The sequence below is a fragment of the Trachypithecus francoisi genome, unplaced genomic scaffold, assembly GCF_009764315.1.
Source record: "Trachypithecus francoisi isolate TF-2019V2 unplaced genomic scaffold, Tfra_2.0 Lachesis_group5, whole genome shotgun sequence".
Taxonomy (NCBI): domain Eukaryota; kingdom Metazoa; phylum Chordata; class Mammalia; order Primates; family Cercopithecidae; genus Trachypithecus; species Trachypithecus francoisi.
Genome location: NW_022681470.1, coordinates 45,143,763 through 45,165,471, shown reverse-complemented (window position 1 = coordinate 45,165,471; position 21,709 = coordinate 45,143,763).

Sequence of the window (21,709 nt, the reverse complement as noted above, 5' to 3'; positions counted from 1 at the left end):
CTTCAGCTGAAGCAAAATGGGGACTTTGCAGAAATTAACTAACGATATGTCTCCAAATTTATACAATGGAAGAGTAAAAAAGAAAAAAATCTAAATCTCTTGAGTGTACAAAAATGTAGTCCAAAATTTGAAAATTTAGACAAAAATTTAAAATGAATAATAAGGTTGATATTTATTAAATATCATAGTACATGCTAGGCTCTTGAATATGACGTGTTGGCTATTTTATATATTCATAACCTATCAGTAATATAGAAATTATTTTTAATTTCTCTCAAAGAAGAAGGTAATATACCTAACAAATGCATGCCTTTATAACTCACCATTTTTATTGCTCTAGCTCTTGAAAAAATATAGTCAAGTAATAAAATTCATATTTTAAACTCTGGATTTAAAGAAAAAACTGTAAAATAATTATATGCATTAAATGAGTCCTTATTTATGAAGCAAAAAATACAAAGAAACTTTTTTTGCATTTGCTTTGGAAAATGTGTTGAAGTAATTAAAAATAGACAAGTATGTTGAATACCTATGAAGGACCTTTGTGTCTAATGTCACATAACCAATTTTATTTCTACATAACTGGATGCATTTTACATTGCATGATTGCATATTTTCATAGATTAGATCTACCAGAGTCCAGATTATTCATTCGTAGAAGAAATAAAAATGCCGAAAAGGGAAAAATTATTGACGTTTATTAAAAGTTGGTCTAATACGTTGAAAAGAGTAGTTCTGCAATATATTTTTAGCTTTCCATTTTCTTTTCATTTGTCAGAGAGAAAATTTGATGCTTATAGGATTTCCTTTAAGCAAAGAAGAAAAATTACTTTATGTTGATACCCTTTCTGAAATACATAATTTATATTTTAAGACAGTACTTAAAATAGTGTCAAAGCATACTTCAGAAAGAGAAAAAAAATTCAAGCATAAAGAAAGGCATCACATAATGGTAAATGAATAATCTAAGAAGATATAACCATCCTGAAGTTATATGCATACGAAAGTATAGAGTTCAAAGAGATGTAGAAAAACTGATAGAACTGAAAAAGAGACAACTGTATTATTAAAGGACTTTAACAGCTCTTTCATTAATTAATAAACCATTCAGATAGAAAATCAGTAAAGATATGGTTGACCTGAACACACTACGAATCAAGGTGGCAGAATTGATACTTATAGAATATTATTTTTGACACCAGCAAATTATGCAATCCACTCATGCTAACATAGATCAGTCGCCAATATAAACAGTATTAGGCTTATTAAGTACACTTTAAGAAATTTAAAGAATAAAATCATTTTATCAGAAAACAATTTAATTAAACTAAAGTTCAATAATATAAACATAGAAGGAAAATTCTTCAAAATATTTAGAAATTAAACAACATATTTAAAGTTCATACGGAACCAAAAAAGAGCCCGCATTGCCAAGACAATCCTAAGTCAAAAGAACAAAGCTGGAGGCATCACGCTACCTGACTTCAAACTATACTACAAGGCTACAGTAACCAAAACAGCATGGTACTGGTACCAAAACAGAGATATAGACCAATGGAACAGAACAGAGCCCTTAGAAGTAATACCACACATCTACAGCCATCTGATCTTTGACAAACCGGAGAGAAACAAGAAAAGGGGAAATGATTCCCTATTTAATAAATGGTGCTGGGAAAATTGGCTAGCCATAAGTAGAAAGCTGAAAACTGGATCCTTTTCTTACTCCTTATATGAAAATTAATCCAAGATGGATTAGAGACTTAAATGTTAGACCTAACACCATAAAAACCCTAGAAGAAAACCTAGGTAGTACCATTCAGGACATAGGCATGGGCAAGGACTTCATGTCTAAAACACCAAAAGCAATGGCACCAAAAGCCAAAATTGACAAATGGGATCTAATTAAACTAAAGAGCTCTGCACAGCAAAAGAAACTACCATCAGAGTGAACAGGCAACCTACAGAATGGGAGAAAATTTTTGTAAACTACTCATCTGACAAACGGCTAATATCCAGAACCTACAAAGAACTCAAACAAATTTACAAGAAAAAAACAAACAACCTCATCAAAAAGTGGGCAAAGGACATGAACAGACATTTCTCAAAAGAAGACATTCATACAGCCAACAGACGCATGAAAAAATGCTCATCATCACTGGTCATCAGAGAAATGCAAATCAAAACTACAATGAGATACCATCTCACACCAGTTAGAATGGCAATCATCAAACAGTCAGGAAACAACAGGTGCTGGAGAGGATGTGGAGAAATAGGAACACTTTTACACTGTTGGTGGGATTGTAATCTAGTTGAACCATTATGGAAAACAGTATGGCGATTCCTCAAGGATCTAGAACTAGATGTACCATATGACCCAGCCATCCCATTACTGGGTATATACCCAAAGGATCATAAATCATGCTGCTATAAAGACATGCACACGTATGTTTATTGCAGCACTATTCACAATAGCAAAGACTTGAAATCAACCCAAATGTCCATCAGTGACAGACTAGATTAAGAAAATGTGGCACATATACACCATGGAATATTATGCAGCCATAAAAAAGGATGAGTTTGTGTCCTTTGTAGGGACATGGATGCAGCTGGAAACCATCATTCTTAGCAAACTATCACAAGAACAGAAAACCAAACACCGCACGTTCTCACTCATAGGTGGGAACTGAACAATGAGATCACTTGGACTCAGGAAGGGGAACATCACACACCGGGGCCTATCATGGGGAAGGGGGAGGGGGGAGGGATTGCATTGGGAGTTATACCTGATGTAAATGACGAGTTGATGGGTGCTGACGAGTTGATGGGTGCAGCACACCAACATGGCACAGGTATACATATGTAACAAACCTGCACGTTATGCACATGTACCCTAGAACTTAAAGTATAATAATAAAAATTAATTAATTAATTAATTAAATAAAATGCCAAGTTACCAAAAAGAAAAGAAATTAAACAACATATTTTATAATAATATAAGTAAAAGAAATAAATTTCAGTTAATAATAAGTAATATTTTAAATAATAAAAACATAAAACTACAACTTGCCAAAAACTGTGTGATTCAATGAATGCAGTACTTAAAGGACATTTGATTGCATTAAGTAAATATAGTTAAAAGGAAAAGATAAAATAAATAACCTATGTTTCTTCCGAAGGATCTGGAGACAAAAGTGTAATTTAATCTTAAAATAAGGAAAATAAATTAAAGCAAAAACAAAGAAAACTAAAAATAATAACTTAAAAATCAACAAATGAGAAGGAGAGACACAAATTAACACTCTCTGAAAAAAGACACATCCCATGGGCATTAAAAGGATAATAAAGAAGTACTATGAAAAATCTATGCCCTAAAATTTGATAATATAGATGAAATGTTCCAAACTTTTGAAAGACACAAACCATCAAAACCTACACAGAGTATATAGATGACCTGAATATTCCTACATGTATTAAAGTTATTGAAACAAAAATTAAGTACTCTTTATCAAAGAAAGCACCAGGCCAAGATGATTTTACTTGTGAATTCAACAACGTTTAAGGAAATTCAAACGTTTAAGGAAAAAGTGATATCAATTCTACACAACTATGTTCAGAAAATAGAAGCAAAGTAAAGTCTTCTTAACTCATGTTATAAGCCAGCATTACCCTAATGCCAAAAACAGTTGAGACATTACAAAATAGGAAAACCATAGACCAATATTTCTCACAAATAGAAATACAGAAATCCTCAACAAATATGAGTTAACTGAATACAATGTGTAAAAGTATGCACCATGAACAAGTAAGATACATTCTACTTGTGCAAAGATGGTTGACAATGAATAACAATATATTCATCTACATCAACAAGATAAAGAAAAAAATCATGTGATTATATCAACTCATTGATAATAGCATCTGCCAAAATCTAACACCAATTAATGACAAAAAATTCTCAGAAATCTAAGAATAGTGAGGAACTTTCTCAACTTGATAAAGAACATTACAAAAACAAAAACATATCTACAATTAACCAAATATTTACTAATGAGAAAAAAAGACACTTTCCACCTAAAATTGGAAAAATGAAGGAAGTCCTCTCTCACCACACCTTTCCAACCTTGTACTGGGAGAAAACTAGTTGTTTGAAAAGTAGTACAATAAAATAAGAAAATGAATTAAGTAACGTATGATTGAAAAGGAAGAAGCATACCTATCTTTATCCACAGATGGCATAATTGACTATGCAGGAAATCCCAAAGATTCAAGTAACAAATAACATAGAAAAATAAGTGAGCATAGTAAGAACATTGGATAAAATATTTATATATAAAAGTTAATTTCATTCACATATACCAGTATGAAAAATTGGAATTTGAAATAAAAAAGATTTGCACAAACCAAATGAAATATTTAAGTATACATCTAAAACCCTCTACAAAAAGTAATAAAAAAATTCCAAGAATATAGTAATGAATGGAGATATGTTCCATACTCAGGGACCAGAAGATTCAATATTATTGAGATGTCAATTCTTCCAACATGACTTACAGGTACAATACAATCAGAATACCAATTATACCAGAATAATTTGTAAGTATCAGGAAACTCATTCAAAATTCATATGGGAAGGCAAAACACCTAGCATAGCCAATACACTACTGAAGAGAAGAACATGACTGGAGGACTTACACTACATGATTAAAAGCGATAATAATTAAGACAAAGGTAGTGTGGTATAGACGAAAGAATAGTTACATAGATAAATATTATTGCAAAGAAATCCCAGAAGTAGTCTCACAACTACAGCGTCAACAGAATTTTTACGACTGGCAAAGACAATTCAAGGAGAACGGATAGTCAGCAAATGGTGCTGGAATACGTGGGCATCCATAAGCAAAAAGTGAACCTAGACAATCCACATTCATGTCACAAATATTAACTCACAATTGATCAAACACCTAAAAGTAAAATGCATAATTATAAAACTTCTGGAAAAAAAATCACAGGGTGAAATATACATTTACTTGGATTTGGTAGTGAAATTTTACATACAAAGCACAAAACAAAAATGACCCATGAACAAAAAACATGACAAAATGGATTTTAATACAACTAAAATATTCTACTGTATGAAAGAAATGTTGAAAAAAATAATGTACAAGCCATAGACTAGGAGAACATATCTGCAAAATATGTATCTTCTATAGGACTTGCTTATGTACAAATGTACAAATAACTATTAAACTAAACAATAGGAAGCAGACAACCTAATTTTAAAAATGGGCAAAAGATCTGAACAGACACCTTATCAAAGAAGATATACTCATAATAAATATTCATATAAAAAGATATTAAGCATCATTTGACATTAGGAAATTGCAAATTAAAACAATAATGTGATACTACTACTCACCTATTAGAATGGCTGAAATCCAGACACAATGAAGACCAATTGTTGACTACATTGTGATGCAAGAAAAACTCCCTTATTTACTAGTGGGAATGCAGAATGATACAATCATGTTGGAAGAGATTTTGATATTTTCTTACAAAGCTAAATGTAATCTTGTCATACAATTATAGATATATTATACATATAGTGATTATATATAATAGTGATTATATATACATAATAGTACTCCAATATGTTTACCCAGATAAATCTCAAGTTATGTCCACATAGATTTCTGCATGTGAATGTTAATAGATGGTTCATTCATAATCTCCAAAAACTTAAAGGAACAAAGATGTCCTTCAATAGGGAAATGGACAAACCACAGTACATCCTACAATGAGATATTATTCAGTAGTAAAAGAAAATGAGCTATAAAGTTACAAAAAAGTCTTGAATGAATCTTGAATATATATTGCTATGTTAAAGAATTCAGTATGAAAAGGCTACATGTCATAAGACTCTACTTAAATGGAATTCTTGAAAAATCAAAACTATAGATACATTACAAAGATCAGTACTTACCAGCAGTACAGTGATGAGGAGAAAGAGTTAAATATGTGACACCCAGGGAATAGTTTAGGACCATGAAACTATCCTAATGATACTATAGTGGTAGATATATGACACTGTGCATGAGTCAAAACACAAAACTTTACTAAACAAAAAGAGTGACACTCAATGTAGAAAAATTAAATAAGAGTTCAGGTGGTCCCAAGTTGAAAGGCAAAATGTGACAAAAGAACTTCACTGTATTACAAATATAGGAAACAATTTTGTTGAAGGAGATGAAGAAAAAGTTACTGACCTAAGTAAATCTGAAAATGAGTGAAGACTAAAAATATTTTTAAATGTACATGAGTATTATACTCTAGTTAATAAAGATATTTCCATGAGTTACATATTAACAATTTGTATACTGCTTTACATGTATACTGAAAATTAACAATTAAATAAATAAATAGCAACAAATTGAAACCAGGTTTCTCATTGGTGGAGTAAATGTCTACAGACAAGCAAGGGTAGGTGACTAGAATGATCCATGTGATAATAAATTAGAGTTGGGCACGTTAATATGAACCCCGTTTGCCTTGTCATACACATAGATGCAGTCTATAGAAATACGTAGATATGTGTATACATATCAGTGAGTATACACACACATATTTCTATTTAACTGAGTGGATCTAGAACCAGTGACAACCCAGCATCAATGTTTACACGTGGCATTCATTTTTTGGTTTCTAATTTTATTTTCAAAAAAAAAAAAAAAAAAGCCAGATTCTTTGGATAAATATCTGATTCTAGGCCTGAGGCAAGAATACTGAAAAATGAGCTTAGAACACCTTGTAGTGCCACAAATTTAAAAAGTGCTAATGCACATGCACACCCACAGATGCACACATACAAAGATTTGAATGTGTAAAAAGGACAGAGGGGCCAACTATAAAAGCTCCCAAAGATGAAAGCTGAAATAATTTGAACAAAATAAAACAGTGTTAATTATAACCCAGAGTATGAAATAAATATATCTGAATCCATGCTGACAGAAATAAATGATTAAATAAACAGGTAGATGTAGTTAAGATAGATAAAACAAATTTCTTATGCAGAAAACTTGCAAGCAATTTATGTTGATATTGCTCTCTCAAGGATTAGGAGAACACCTCTCACTCCTAGTAGTTTTACAGTTAAGAAGCTTTACAAACACCACTTCAGCCAAGTGATCAAGGTTCACTTCAGCAAAAGTAAGTCATGTTGGCATTATGAACTATGAATATGATGTGACACAATGGCACCATGCCTCCAAGGTCTTCCTCCCCAAAATGCATACCCCAATCTAAAGAGAAGAAAATATTCATGTAAATCCAAATTGACTTGATTTATCACACCAATTATCCTAAAATCTCTCATAAAAAGAAAACTCTAATAATCTGTCAGTCAACAGAAGCCAAAGGAGATGTGATTATTAAGTGTAATGTGGTATCCTGAATGGGATTCTATTGTAGAATACATATATTAGTAAGAAATGGAGGAAACTGGCCAGGCATGGCCTGTAATCCCAGCACTTTGGGAAGTCAAGGCGGGTGGATCACCTGAGGTCAGCAGTTCAAGACCAGTCTGGCCAACATGGTGAAACCCCGTCTCTACTAAAAAAGTCCAAAAATTAGTCAGGCATGGTGATGCACAACTGTAATCCCACTTACTCGGAAGGCTGAGGCAGGAGAATCACTTGAACCCTGGAGGCGGAGCTTGCATCGAGCTGAGATCATGCCACTGCACTTCACCCTGGGTGACAGAGAGAAACTCCATCTCAAAAAAAAGAAAGAAAGAAAGAAAGAAAGAGAAAGAAAGAAAGAAAGAAAGAAGGAAGGAAGGAAGAAGGAAGGAAGGAAGGAAGGAAGGAAGGAAGGAGAAGGAAGGAAGGAGAAAGAGAAAGAAAGAAAGAAAGAAAGAAAGAAAGAAAGAAAGAAAGAAAGAAAGAAAGAAAGAAAGAAAAGAAAAGAAAAGAAAAGAAAAGAAAAGAAAAGAAAAGAAAAGAAGGAAGGAGGAAGGAAGGAAGAAGGAAGGAAGGAAGGAAAGAAAAAGAAAGAAAGAGAAAGAAAGAAAGGAAAGAAAGAAAGAAAGAAAGAAAGAAAGAAAGAAAGAGAAAGAAAGAAAGAAAGAAAGAAAGAAAGAAAGAAAAAAGAAACAAAGGAAATCTGGATAAAGTATGAACTTCAGTTAAAAATATGTGGCATTTATTCTTAAACTGTACAAAACTGGAGTAATGTAAGATGTTAATAATAGAGGAACCTGTATGTGGGATATATGGCATGTCTTACAATATTCTCATAAATCTAAAACTGTTCAAAAATGAAGTATGTATTTTAAATGAAATCTTCAAATAACATCTTCTCTGGCAATATGCTCATACTTCTTTAATTTTAAACATGAACTTCCTTGACCTTTTAGCTTTTAGATATTCAACAGTTATTATACTCATGTTGAAATATTTCATTTTCTCAAATCACTTATTTTTTACACTGAAAACTTGTTCTTACACTAGCTTAATCTTTTAATGGGGGTTATTTTAAAGTGGATTGACTCAATAATGTTAGTGAGACTTCACTTACCAAGCAGTTTAAATATATTTTGTACATAACGAATATGTAAGTCAATGAGTGTCTTAAAACTAGAGGTCTGTTGACTAATGCCCAATTTTAAAAATCTTCTAGAACCTAATAAAATGTCACAAATGACAAGAACTGTTGAATCAGCATTTCTAATATTATTCAATTCAATATCTATTATGAAGTTCCTTTAATAGTTACACTGCAGCACATTTCAAAGTGCAATAAAATAGAGTTAAAGAGCATTTTATGTGAGCTAGACTGAAAGCAATTGCAGAAAATACTTCAATCTGAGTTTCTACTGTTTTAAGTTATGCTTATTGAGGTTTCTGTTTATGTTTTTGTTTATTTTTAATATATGCTGTTAGAGCACTCAGGAAAGCAATTTACATGGAAGATAAACAACTTGCTGACTGCAAGGTGTGCTGCATGAGCAAAATGGCAAGTACTCTCTGAATTGCAATTCTAGTTTTGCAGTTTATTTAATTGGAAATTGTATAATATAATAAGAACCTGATTTGTTTCTTTCCATTGTTGTTCTCATATGCTACCATACCTATGCACAATGTGGATAATGCAAGCCTTTTGAACTTTGATGCTTATGACAATTAAGAGTTTTTGTGTCTTTTTTTGTGCTATTTTCTAGTTGCTATTAATATATTTGAACTATGCATAATAAGGGCATTTAAAAACAATCAGCACTCTTCAACGTTATTTTTTAATATTACTCAGTTAAATGTTCAATAGTTTCTGCTATGATTGACTTACTGTGTGACACAGGGTTAATTAGAAGCATATTTTGAAAACTCCAAAAATGCATTCTTTCTAGTTTTGGTTTTATTAATTATCATCAGAGAACATATAACATATGGTTTTTATCTCATGACACACACTGATACTTACTATAGTGCTCAGAATATCAATTTCTATCAATACTCCACAAACATTACATAAATAAGGTCTCTTTGTTGGTCAAAAAATTAAGAATTAAATATTATGCTGTAATATTCATAATAATCAGACTTTTATTATTTTTATATTTTCAATATGTTGTAATTTTCATGTAATTGTTCCATTAATATCCAATAAGTAAATTTTAGGGTCGTCTGTTGCATGTTAATTGTGTGAAATGCAAGTAAAACAGTACATGAAAGAAGTTTGTAGCCTTTAAAAGCATACAGTAAAAGACAACAAATGAAACTGGTGCCCTGAGCCTACAACTCCAGGACTGGTAAAGCAATGTGCTTGAGATGGATGTAGCTGTACTGGACTTGCCATGCATTGGCAAGGGATTCGGTTCCCATGATGTTACACATATTTATAGAGACAGAAAGCAGAGAAACAGCTAGTTATGTATGGAGGATAAAAAAAAAAAAAGGTGGGAATTTCCTCATTGAGGAAATTGCCTTCAAAAAGGGGAAACCCTTCACAGATCTGACACTGGCATTAGCCTGCTATTTAGTTGAGCTAAATCAGACCTGGTGAGTCTACTTTTCAATAAGCAACCTAAAAGGTGAAACAAATGAACCTTCTGGATTTGTGTGTGTGTATTTTAATATGATGTTTAATGGGAAACCACTAACTATGTATTTATTATTGAGCTTAGGCAGATATACTCTGTTAACTTTAGAAATTTCTATTCCTACTTTGCTAAAACTTTTTTTCAAGCAATTGGATAGAAATATAATGATTATTATGGTGCTATGAATTTGCAAATCTTCCACATCCAAATTTTCTCTTGTTACTCTTTCTATCTCACTTAATTAAAAATTAATTTGTATGTAAAATTCTTTTACTTGGCATTGTATATACAAAGAGGAATTTATATATGAAGAACCTTGTATAAAAGTTCTTTGTATAAAGAACAAAAAACTTTTTCTTTCAACAACCATTTTGTGTTGACAATGAAAATTCTGAAATTTAGCCTTTAACTTTTGTTTAGTCTGGAATCTTTAAAAACTTTCTCTTTAACAATGACCTTCTGGGTTTCATCAAGAGATATATATATATATTCTAGACATGATGTGTTAGTTTCTGTAAGACATTTTCACAAACTTTTTGGCCTAACAGCAAAAACAATAATTACCTAAATGATTTATAGATTTAGAAGTTGGACACAAGTCCCAGTGGGGTTAAATAAGGACTGCACTTCTTTTTTTGGAGGCTCCAGGGAGGAATTTATTTTCTTCTTTTCCACCTTCTAGAATCAACTCACGTATAATTATTTTGTCTATTAAAAATGGACAATTTTAAACAAATAATCTTTCTTGGCACCCACAGGCTCTTTTAAGTCCAAAACTTCACTTCTATAAATCCTTTATATTAGAGAATATATCCTCCATTTTTAAATATTTTTTTCATTTCTTCTTTCTCCCTCAGAAGTTTCCAGATCACGAAATAAGGATTTCTGTACATCTTTACTTTTTGTTTCATATGGTTCATTTATGTTTTTATTTTATTTGGAGGCAGATAAGTATGATTGCATTATCCAAATAATGAAGTTTGCATTTAACCATACATTACATTATTTAATATATCCATTGAAATGTTATTTTGTAGTACGCATGCTTAAATTTATTGATTTTTTCTGACTACTTTTGACAGACGTTTGTTATTTCCTAAATACAATATGTTTTCAAAACTACTTAGAAATAAATTTAGACATTTAACATCTCTTTTCTTCCTATAAATATGACTAATGTATATTTATATGTTAAAAAATCTATTTTTTTTTTTTAATTATCGCCAGCCATGGTTTACTTTTCTTGTCTTTGTGCAGTTCTCTTTTCTCATTGGGCACCTCACCTGAATCATAGTTGGTAGGCATGCTTTGAAGCAAGTATTTCTGAAAGCTTTACTCAGTAAATTGGAATGCTGCTAAGAAAAAAAAAAAAAATCCAAGAAAAGATAGATTTTCTCTGGAAGTGGTATACGTTAGTATATTTTGCTCATTGTAAAATATTATTTTCCTATATATCAACCTGCTTTCCATTAAAGTAATGTACTATTTTAGAGAGTAGTTCTAAAATTGTAGCCAAATACACAAAAGAAATCACCATTCAAAGATTCTAGGCTTTTCTGTTCTTCTTGCATTTATGACACAGAAGCTAAGAGAAAGACATGGAACAGCTTGTCCCCTAGAGCATTTGAGGTAAGCACGGCCCTGGTGACACCTTAATTACAGACTTCTAGCTTCCAGGATTGTGAGAATATATTCTTATTGTTGTAAAGTTTTATTGTTTTAAACAATACATTTCTATAGTTTGTTTATGATATTTTGTCATAGCAATTCTGGAAAACTACCAGAATGTTCTCTAATTAAAATAACAAATACATTTTCATTCAAAAAATAAATAAAAATAAATATAAAATAGAAGAGTGAATAAACAAACTGTATATAATATGCTATACTATTTGTATATAACATAAGCACATCCACTGGAACAGCTTAAATCCTCTCTAGATTACTTACAGTACCTAATACAATGTAAAGCCTATGTAAATAGTCGTTATACTGTATTGTTTAGAGAAAATGGCAAAGAAAAACAAGTCTGTACATGTTCAGCACAGAGGAAACAATTCTATATTTTGGGGTTGGGGGATACTTTTGATCTACAGCTGGTTGAATTCATGGATGCAGAACAAATGGTACAAAGGGCCAACTGTATAGCAATAAAAAAAGAGCAGAGAAGGAAAGTAAATTCACAGTGGATATATCTGATAACACTACCTCGAGGTCAAAATCAACAGGAAGACCATGTTGTTAGCATGCACCCTTGATATAATGTCATTAAATGGCACTTTATTTCTGTGTTCTTCTTTTCAAAACCACATAACCTCAGAATAATTGAGAAAAATATCAGGCAAACACCATTGAGTACATTCTAAAGAAAACCTCAAAACTTTACCTCCTAATTCTCAAAAATGCCGTGGTTATTAAAAACAAGGAAAGTCAGAGAAACTGTCACAGTCAAAAAGAGTTTAAAGAGACATTATGACTCCATGGAATATGGTAAGCTGGAAGGCATCCTGAAACAGAAAAAGGACATTGGGTAAAACCTAAATAAATCTGAGAAGAATATACACTTTTATTCATAACGTGTCAATTTTAGGTAATTATATATAACAAATGTAGCATACTAATGTACAATTTTAATAGGGGTGACTAGGCATAGGGAATAAGGAAACTCTGTATCATTCTCTCAATTTTTCCACAAACCTAAGAGTGTCCTGAAAATAAAGCTTTTTTAAAAACACCAATTTGATTTACTTTTTAATACCTGTATCATGCTAGTCTTCAGCGATCTAATCACAGTTCTTCAGAAGTCATAAATGTAGGTTTTGAAAATCTTTACACTGAATGATGTTCATAACAGCAGTCCCAGACTCTAGTCCACAGAAATATCTGAAACACAGTAGTCCAGAGGACTGTAAAACAGGGACACTATTTCATTTGGAATTTAAATTTCTTGAGAAGAAGAATCAATATATTCTACTGAAGATGATAGCCTCTGGTAAAGAGAAAATAAAATTTGATGAGGCAACAAAGCAAAACAAAGCAGGATTTAAAAAGCTGTGAAAATCTAGCATATAAATTACAGTCTCACTATCCAAGAGTGCCAATCTATAACCTAGACAATTAATTTCATAAATGGGTATTTTTACAGTGTTCTGTATTTTAACAATAGGGTTTAAATGTAGTGAAATGGTTATCTGAAGTTCTGAATACATACAATACATTACAATAAAGTCAATTAAGTCACTCAATTCCTGAAGAGGGCGGCAAATATGTAATATTAATTTGTAGAAACGTGAATTGAAAATGTTATATCACTATGTCTCATTCTAGGTTCAGTTATTCTCACTGGAATGAAGTCTTGTTATTTTTAGTTTTTCATTAGAAGCTTTATAAGAATGAAACATTAGCATTTTCATGCTTTTGTTAATAAAATTATTGTTGAACTTACTCTTGGACATGTGAATAATCATATTTGAAATGCTTTCTCCCTATTGTAATTAAAGATTGGCTACTTGACAAAAATTCTGTTATCAAATAATAGACAGTATTGCTTTCAAGTACTGTATTATTATTCAGAAACCATTTTGTTCCCAATTTTTGTTATCTTTTAGTATTTCTCTAAAATTAGCAATAACCTTGCTTAAGCCCAAAGGACATTGTTCAAACCTTATTTTACTTGTCCTTTCAGTCACTTTTGACACTGATGACACTTCCCTTCCAGATAAAACACTGTCTTATCTTTGGAGATACCAGATTTCCTTATATATAGTTGTTGATACTCATATGTACATTTTTTTCATTAATACTTACAAATTCGCTTTGTATTTCTTTTCCTCTTATCATCTCCTAAATTTTGGTTTTTCCTTAGATTTCTGTGCTGGGGTTACTTATTTTTATTATTTCTACAGTACATTCCTTGATAAACACATTAGCTCCAAGAGCTTGTATTTTATCTGATCTCTAAAGAGCATTAATCCAGAACAGAACAATGTTATAATGTATGCACTGACTTCAGACAAATATGAATTCAAATATTTTCCTTTTGATTTACTTTCTGAGTGACTTTGGTATCTTGCTAAATCTGAGTTTTATTTCTTTTGTAAAATAATAACGCTGATGATAATATTAATAATACAAATATTGAACACCATAAGGTATGTGGTAACATAATATTATACAGATAATAATTTGAATATCTCGCCAAAGTAACTTACCTATAATTAGAACTCAGGTCTGAATGAACCATAGTATAAACTCATAACGTCTACTTTAAACTGTTTCTTCATAGCATAATCCCCATAAAATAGCAATACCTCACCTGGTGAGGGTGTGTATGTGTGTGTGTGTGTGTGTGTGTGTGATATATTAGACACTTGTACATCAATGACATATTCAATCTCTTCAGTAAAGTATATTCTAGCTAATTCAAATTTAACTTAAAGCCAAACTATTTAATATACTATTTTTCCAATTATCCCAACGTATTGCTCCTCCTGCATCTCTTCATTACTAAGTTTCCCAAAGTAGAAATGGAGAATCATCCTTTCCTGCTCATTCCCTCCCTTATTCCCTACTAATTTATTGTCAAATCCTTAAACATCACTTATTGAAATTATTGCATCTATTTGCTTCCTCCTTTTTTCACTCATTTTTGGGGTTGACTCTGCCATACTCTCACACCTGGTTAACTGAGATTTGTTTTACCAAACATACTCAGTGCTCATAGTGTTATCCTTCCCCTAAATCTTTTCAAAGAGTAGCAGAGAAATATTGCTTTTTAATGTTACATTTTCTTTTTTACTCCCAGAGTACAGAAAAATGTTTCCTCTGTAAGCTTCATGGCTATGCAGCTAAAATTGAATCATCTTAATGTAGTTTACAATATTCTATACAGCTGTGCTGGCATATATCTAAGGTCTTTTTTAAATTACTAATTAATTGTATTTAAAGAGTAGAGAGGGAGGCTGAGGCAGGAGAATGGCGTAAACCCGAAAGGCGGAGCTTGCAGTGAGCTGACATGGCGCCACTGCACTCCAGCCTGGGAGACAAAGCCAGACAATGGAATGGAATGGAACGGAATGGAATGGAACAGAACGAAACGGAACGGAAACGGAACAGAAAGGAATACGGAAAGGAATGAAATGGAACGGAATGGAATGGATTGGAATGGAATGGAATGAAATACAGAATGGAAAGGAATGGAATGGAATGGAATATGGAATGGAAAGGGATATGGAATGGAATGGAAAATGGAATGGAATGGAATGGAACATGGAATGGAATGGAATGGAATGGAATATGGAATGGAATGGAATATGCAATGGAATGGAATGGACTGGAATGGAAAAAGGAATGGAATGGAATGGAATATGGAATGGAACGGAAAGGAAAGAAACAAAACGGAAAGGAAGAGAACGGAATGTAGAATGGAATGGAAGGGAACGGAGTAGAATGGAATTGAATGGAACGGAATGCAATATCGAATGGAAGGGAATACAGAATGCAATGGAACACGGAATGGAATGGAAGGGAAGGGAATGGAATGGAATGTAATATGGAATGAAAAAGAAAGGAATGGAACCTGAAATGGAATGGAATATGGAATGGAATGGAATGGAATGGAATGCAATATGGGATGGAATGGAATGGAATGGAAGATGGAATATGGAAAGAAATGGAATGGAATATGGAATGTAACGGAATGGAATGGAATGGAATATGGAATGGAATCTAATATAGAATGGAATGGAACTGAATATGGAAAGGAATGGATTGCAATGGATTATGAAATGGAATAGAATGGAATATGGAATGGAATGGAATATGGAATGCAATGGAATATGGAATGGAATGGAATGGAACAGAATATGGAATGGAATGGAATATGGAATGGAGTATGGAATGGAATGGAATATGGAATGGAATGGAACATGGAATGGAATGGAATAGAATATGGAATGGAATCTAATGGAATGGAAAAAAATGGAATGGAATGGAATGGAATGGAATGGAATGGAATATGGAATGGAATGGAATATGAATGGAATAGAATGGAATATGGAACAGAATGGAATCTGGAAAGGAATGCAATATGGAATGGAATGGAACGGAACAGAACGGACCGGAATGGAAAGGAAGAGAATATGGAATGGAATGGAATGGAATGGAATGGCATGGAATGGAATATGGAATGGAATGGAATATGGAATGGAATGGAATGGCATATGGATTGAATGGAATATGGAATGGAATGGAATTGAATGTGGAATGGAATGGAATGGATTGGAATGGAATATGGAATGGAATGGAGTGGAATGTAATATGGAATGGAATGGATATGGAATAGAATGGAATATGGAATGCAATGGAATGGAATATGGAATGGAATGGAATGGAAAGGAATATGGAATGGAATGGAATGGAATGGAATGGAATAAGGAATGAAAGAGAAATGAATAGATTGGAAAAAATAGAACATGGAAAGGAATCTAATGGAATAGAATAAAATGGAATGGAATAGAACAAAATGGAATGGAATGGAATGGAATGGAATGGAATGGAATGGAATGGAACATGGAACGGAATGTAATATGTAATGGAATGCAATGGAATGGAATATGGATGGAATGGAATATGGAATGGAATGGAATATGGAATGAAATGGAATAGAATATGGAATGGAATGGAACGGAAAGGAATAGAATGGAATAGAATCTGGAATGTAATGCAATGGAATGGAATGGAATAGAATATGGAATGGAATCTAATGGAATGGAATAAAATGGAATTGAATGGAAAAAAATGGAATGGAATGGAATGGAATGGAATGGAATGGAATGCAATATGGAATGGAATGGAATATGGAATGGAATGGAATGGAATCTGAAACGGAATGCAATGTGGAATGGAATGAAATGGAACAGAACGGAATGGGACGGAAAGGAAAAGAAGAGAATATGGAATGGGATGGAATGGAATGAATGGAATGGAATGCAATGGAATACGGAATGGAATGGAATGGAATACGGAATGGAATGGAATATGGAACAAAAGAGAATGGAATGGAATGGAATAGAATATGGAATGGAATCTAATGGAATGGAATAAAATGGAATGGAGTGGAATAAAAAAGAATGGAACGGAATGGAATGGAAAGGAATATGGAATGTGATGGAATATGGAATGGAATGGAATGGAATGGAATGGCATATGGAATTGAATGGAATATGCAATGGAATGGAATTGAATGTGGAATGGCATGGAATGGATTGGAATGGAATATGGAATGGAATGGAGTGGAATGTAATATGGAAAGGAATGGAATATGGAATGCAATGGAATGGAAATTGGAATGGAATGGAATGGAAAGGAATAAGGAATGGAATAGAATGGAACGGAATATGGAATGGAAGAGAATGGAATGGATTGGAAAAAATAGAATATGGAACGGAATCTAATGGAATAGAATAAAATGGAATGGAATAGAACAAAACGGATGGAATGGAACATGGAGCGGAATGGAATATGCAATGGAATGCAATGGAATGGAATTTGGATGGAATGGAATATGGAATGGAATGGAATAGAGTATGGAATTCAATCTAATGGAATGGAATAAAATGGAATGGAATGCAATAAAATGGAATGGAATGGAAGGGAATGGGATATGGAATGGAATGGAATATGGAATGGAATGAAATGGTATGGAATGGAATGGAATATGGATGGAATGGAATATGGAATGAATGGAATGGAATGGAATGGAATGGAATATGGAATGGATGGAAAGGAAAACAATGGATTGGAATATGGAATGGAATGGAATGGAATGGAATGGGATGGAATCGAATATGGAATGGAATGGAATGGAATCTGGAATGTAATGCAATATGGAATGGAATGGAAAGGAACAGAATGGAATGGAACTAAGTGCAACAGAATGGAATATGGAATGGGATGGAACAAAATGGAACGGAATGAAATGGAATATGGAATGAAATGGAATATTGAATGGAATGGAATGCAATGGAATGGAATGGAATGCCATGGAATGGAATGGCATGGAATGCGATGGAATGGAATGGAATGGAAGGGCATGGAATGCAATGGAATGGAATACGGTTTAGAATGGAATCGTATATGGAATGTAATGGAATGGAATGGAATATGGAATGGAATAGAATATGGAAAGGATATATGCATATATGCAACTGAATATGGAATGGAATGGAATGAAATGGATTGAAATGGAATATGGAATGGAATGGAATGGAATATGGAATGGAATCAAATATGGAATGGAATGGAATATGGAATGGAGTGGAATGCAATATGGAATGGAATGCAATAGAATGGAATGGAATATGGAATGGAATGCAATGGCATGGAATGGAATATGGGAATGGAATAGAATATGGAATGGAATAAAATGGGATGGAATGGAATAAAATGCAATGGAATGGAATGGAATATGGAATGGAATGGAAGATGGAATGTAAGAGAATGGAATGGATCGGAATGGAATGCAATGGAAGGGAATGAATGGAATAGAGTATGGAATTCAATCTAATGGAATGGAACAAAATGGGATGGAATGGAATGGAATGGTAAAAAAATGGAATGTGGATTGGAATGGAATGAAATCGAATGGAATATGGACTGGAATGGAAATTGGAATGGAATGGAAGGGAATATGGAATGGAATGGAATGGAATGGAATCTGAAATGGAATGGAAAGTGGAATGGAAGAGAATGGAATCTGGAATGGAATGGAATGTGGAATGGAATGGAATGGAATGGAATATGGAATGGAATGGAATATGGAATGGAATGGAACGGAATGGAATATGGAATGGAAAGGAATATGGAATGGAATGGAATTGAATGTGGAATGGAATGGATTCGATTGGAATGTAATATGGAATGGAATGGAGTGGAATGGAATATGGAATGGAATGTAGTGGAATGGAATATGAAATGGAATGGAATATAGAATGGAATGGAATATGGAATGCAATGGAATATGGAATGCAATGCAATGGAATATGGAACAGAATGGAATGGAAAGGAATATGGAATGGAATGGAATGGAAGGGAATATGGAATGGAAGAGAATGGAATGGATTGGAATAGAAGAGAATGGGGAACGGGACTCTAATGGAATAGAATAAAATGAATGGAATAGAACAAATGGAATGGAATGGAATGGAATGGAATGGAATGGAATATGGAACGGAATGGATATGTAAAAGAATGGAATGGAATTGAATATAGATGGAATGTAATATGAAATGGAACGGAATGGAATGGAAGGAATGGAACATGGAATGAATGGAATGGAATATGGAATGGAATGAAATGGAAAGGAATAGAATGGAATATGGAATGGAATGGAATCTGGAATGTTATGGAATATGGAATGGAATGGAACGGAACAGAACGGAGCGGAATGCAAAGGAACAGAACGGAATATGGAATGGGATGACATAGAATGCAACGGAATGGAATGGAATATGGAATGGATTGGAATATGGACTGGAATGGAAGGGAATGGACTGGAATGGAATGGAGTTGAATGGAAGGGAACGGAATGGAATGGAATTGAATATAGATTGGAATGGAATGGCATATGGAATGAAATGGAATGGAATGGAATATGGAATGGAATGGAATATGGAATGGAATGGAATATAATATGGAATGTAACGGAGTATGGAATGGAATGGAATATGGAAGGAATGGAATGGAAGGGAATATGGAATGGAAGAGAATGGAATGGATGGAATAGAAGAGAATGGGGAACGGGACTCTAATGGAATAGAATAAAATGAAATGGAATAGAACAAATGGAATGGAATGGAATGGAATGGAATGGAATGGAATATGGAACGGAATGGAATATGTAAAAGAATGGAATGGAATTGAATATAGATGGAATGTAATATGAAATGGAACGGAATGGAATGGAAAGGAATGGAACATGGAATGGAATGGAATGGAATATGGAATGGAATGAAATGGAAAGGAATAGAATGGAATATGGAATGGAATGGAATCTGGAATGTTATGGAATATGGAATGGAATGGAACGGAACAGAACGGAGCGGAATGCAAAGGAACAGAACGGAATATGGAATGGGATGACATAGAATGCAACGGAATGGAATGGAATATGGAATGGATTGGAATATGGACTGGAATGGAAGGGAATGGACTGGAATGGATGGAGTTGAATGGAAGGGAACGGAATGGAATGGAATTGAATATAGATTGGAATGGAATGGCATATGGAATGAAATGGAATGGAATGGAATATGGAATGGAATGGAATATGGAATGGAATGGAATATAATATGGAATGTAACGGAGTATGGAATGGAATGGAATATGGAATGGAATGGAATGGAATGGAATACGGAATGGAATGGAATATGGAATGGAATGGAATATGGAATGGAATGGAATGGAATGGAATACAGAATGGAATGGAATATGCACTGGAATGGAATGGAATGGAATGGAATAAGGAATGGAATGGAATCGAATACGGAATGGAATGTAATGAAATATGGAATGGAATGGAATATGCAATGGAATGGAATAGAATATGGAATGGAATGGAATAGAATATGGAATGGAATCTAATGGAATGGAATAAAATGGGATGGAATGGAACAAAATGTAATGGAATGGAATGGATGAATGGAATGGAATGGAATGGAATGGAATAGGATATGGAATGGAATGGAATATGGAATGGAATGGAATATGGAATGGAATGGAATGGTATGGAATGGAATGGAATATGGATGGAATGGGATATGGAATGGAATGGAATGGAATATGGAAGGGAATGGAAAGGAAAGCAATGGAATGGAATATGGAATGGAATGGAATGGAATATGGAATGGAATGGAATGGAATTTGGAATGTAATGCAATATGGAATGGAATGGAATGGAACAGAACGGAATGGAATGGAATGGAACAGAATGGACTATGGAATGGATGGAATGGAATGGAATGGAATGAATGGAAAGGAATAGGAATGAAATAGAAAGAAAGCAATGCAACTGAATATGGAATGGAATGGAATGGAATGCATTGGAATGGAATATGGAACGAATGGAATAGAATATGGAATGGAATCAAATATGGAATGGAATGGAATATGGAGTGGAATGGAATGCAATAGAATGGAATGGAATATGGAATGAATGCAATGGAATGGAATGGAATATGGAATGGAATGAATATGGATGCCAGAGAACGAAATGGATTGGAATGGAATGGACTGGAATGGAATGGAGTTGAATGGAAGGGAACGGAATGGAATGGAATTGAATATAGATTGGAATGGAATGGCATATAGAATGGAATGGAATGGAATGGAATATGGAATGGAATGGAATATGGAATGGAATGGAATATAATATCGAATGTAACGGAGTATGGAATGGAATGGAATATGGAATGGAATGGAATGGAATGGAATACGGAATGGAATGGAATACGGAATGGAATGCAATATGGAATGTAATGGAATATGGAATGGAATGGAATATGCACTGGAATGGAATGGAATGGAATGGAATAAGGAATGGAATGGAATCGAATACGGAAT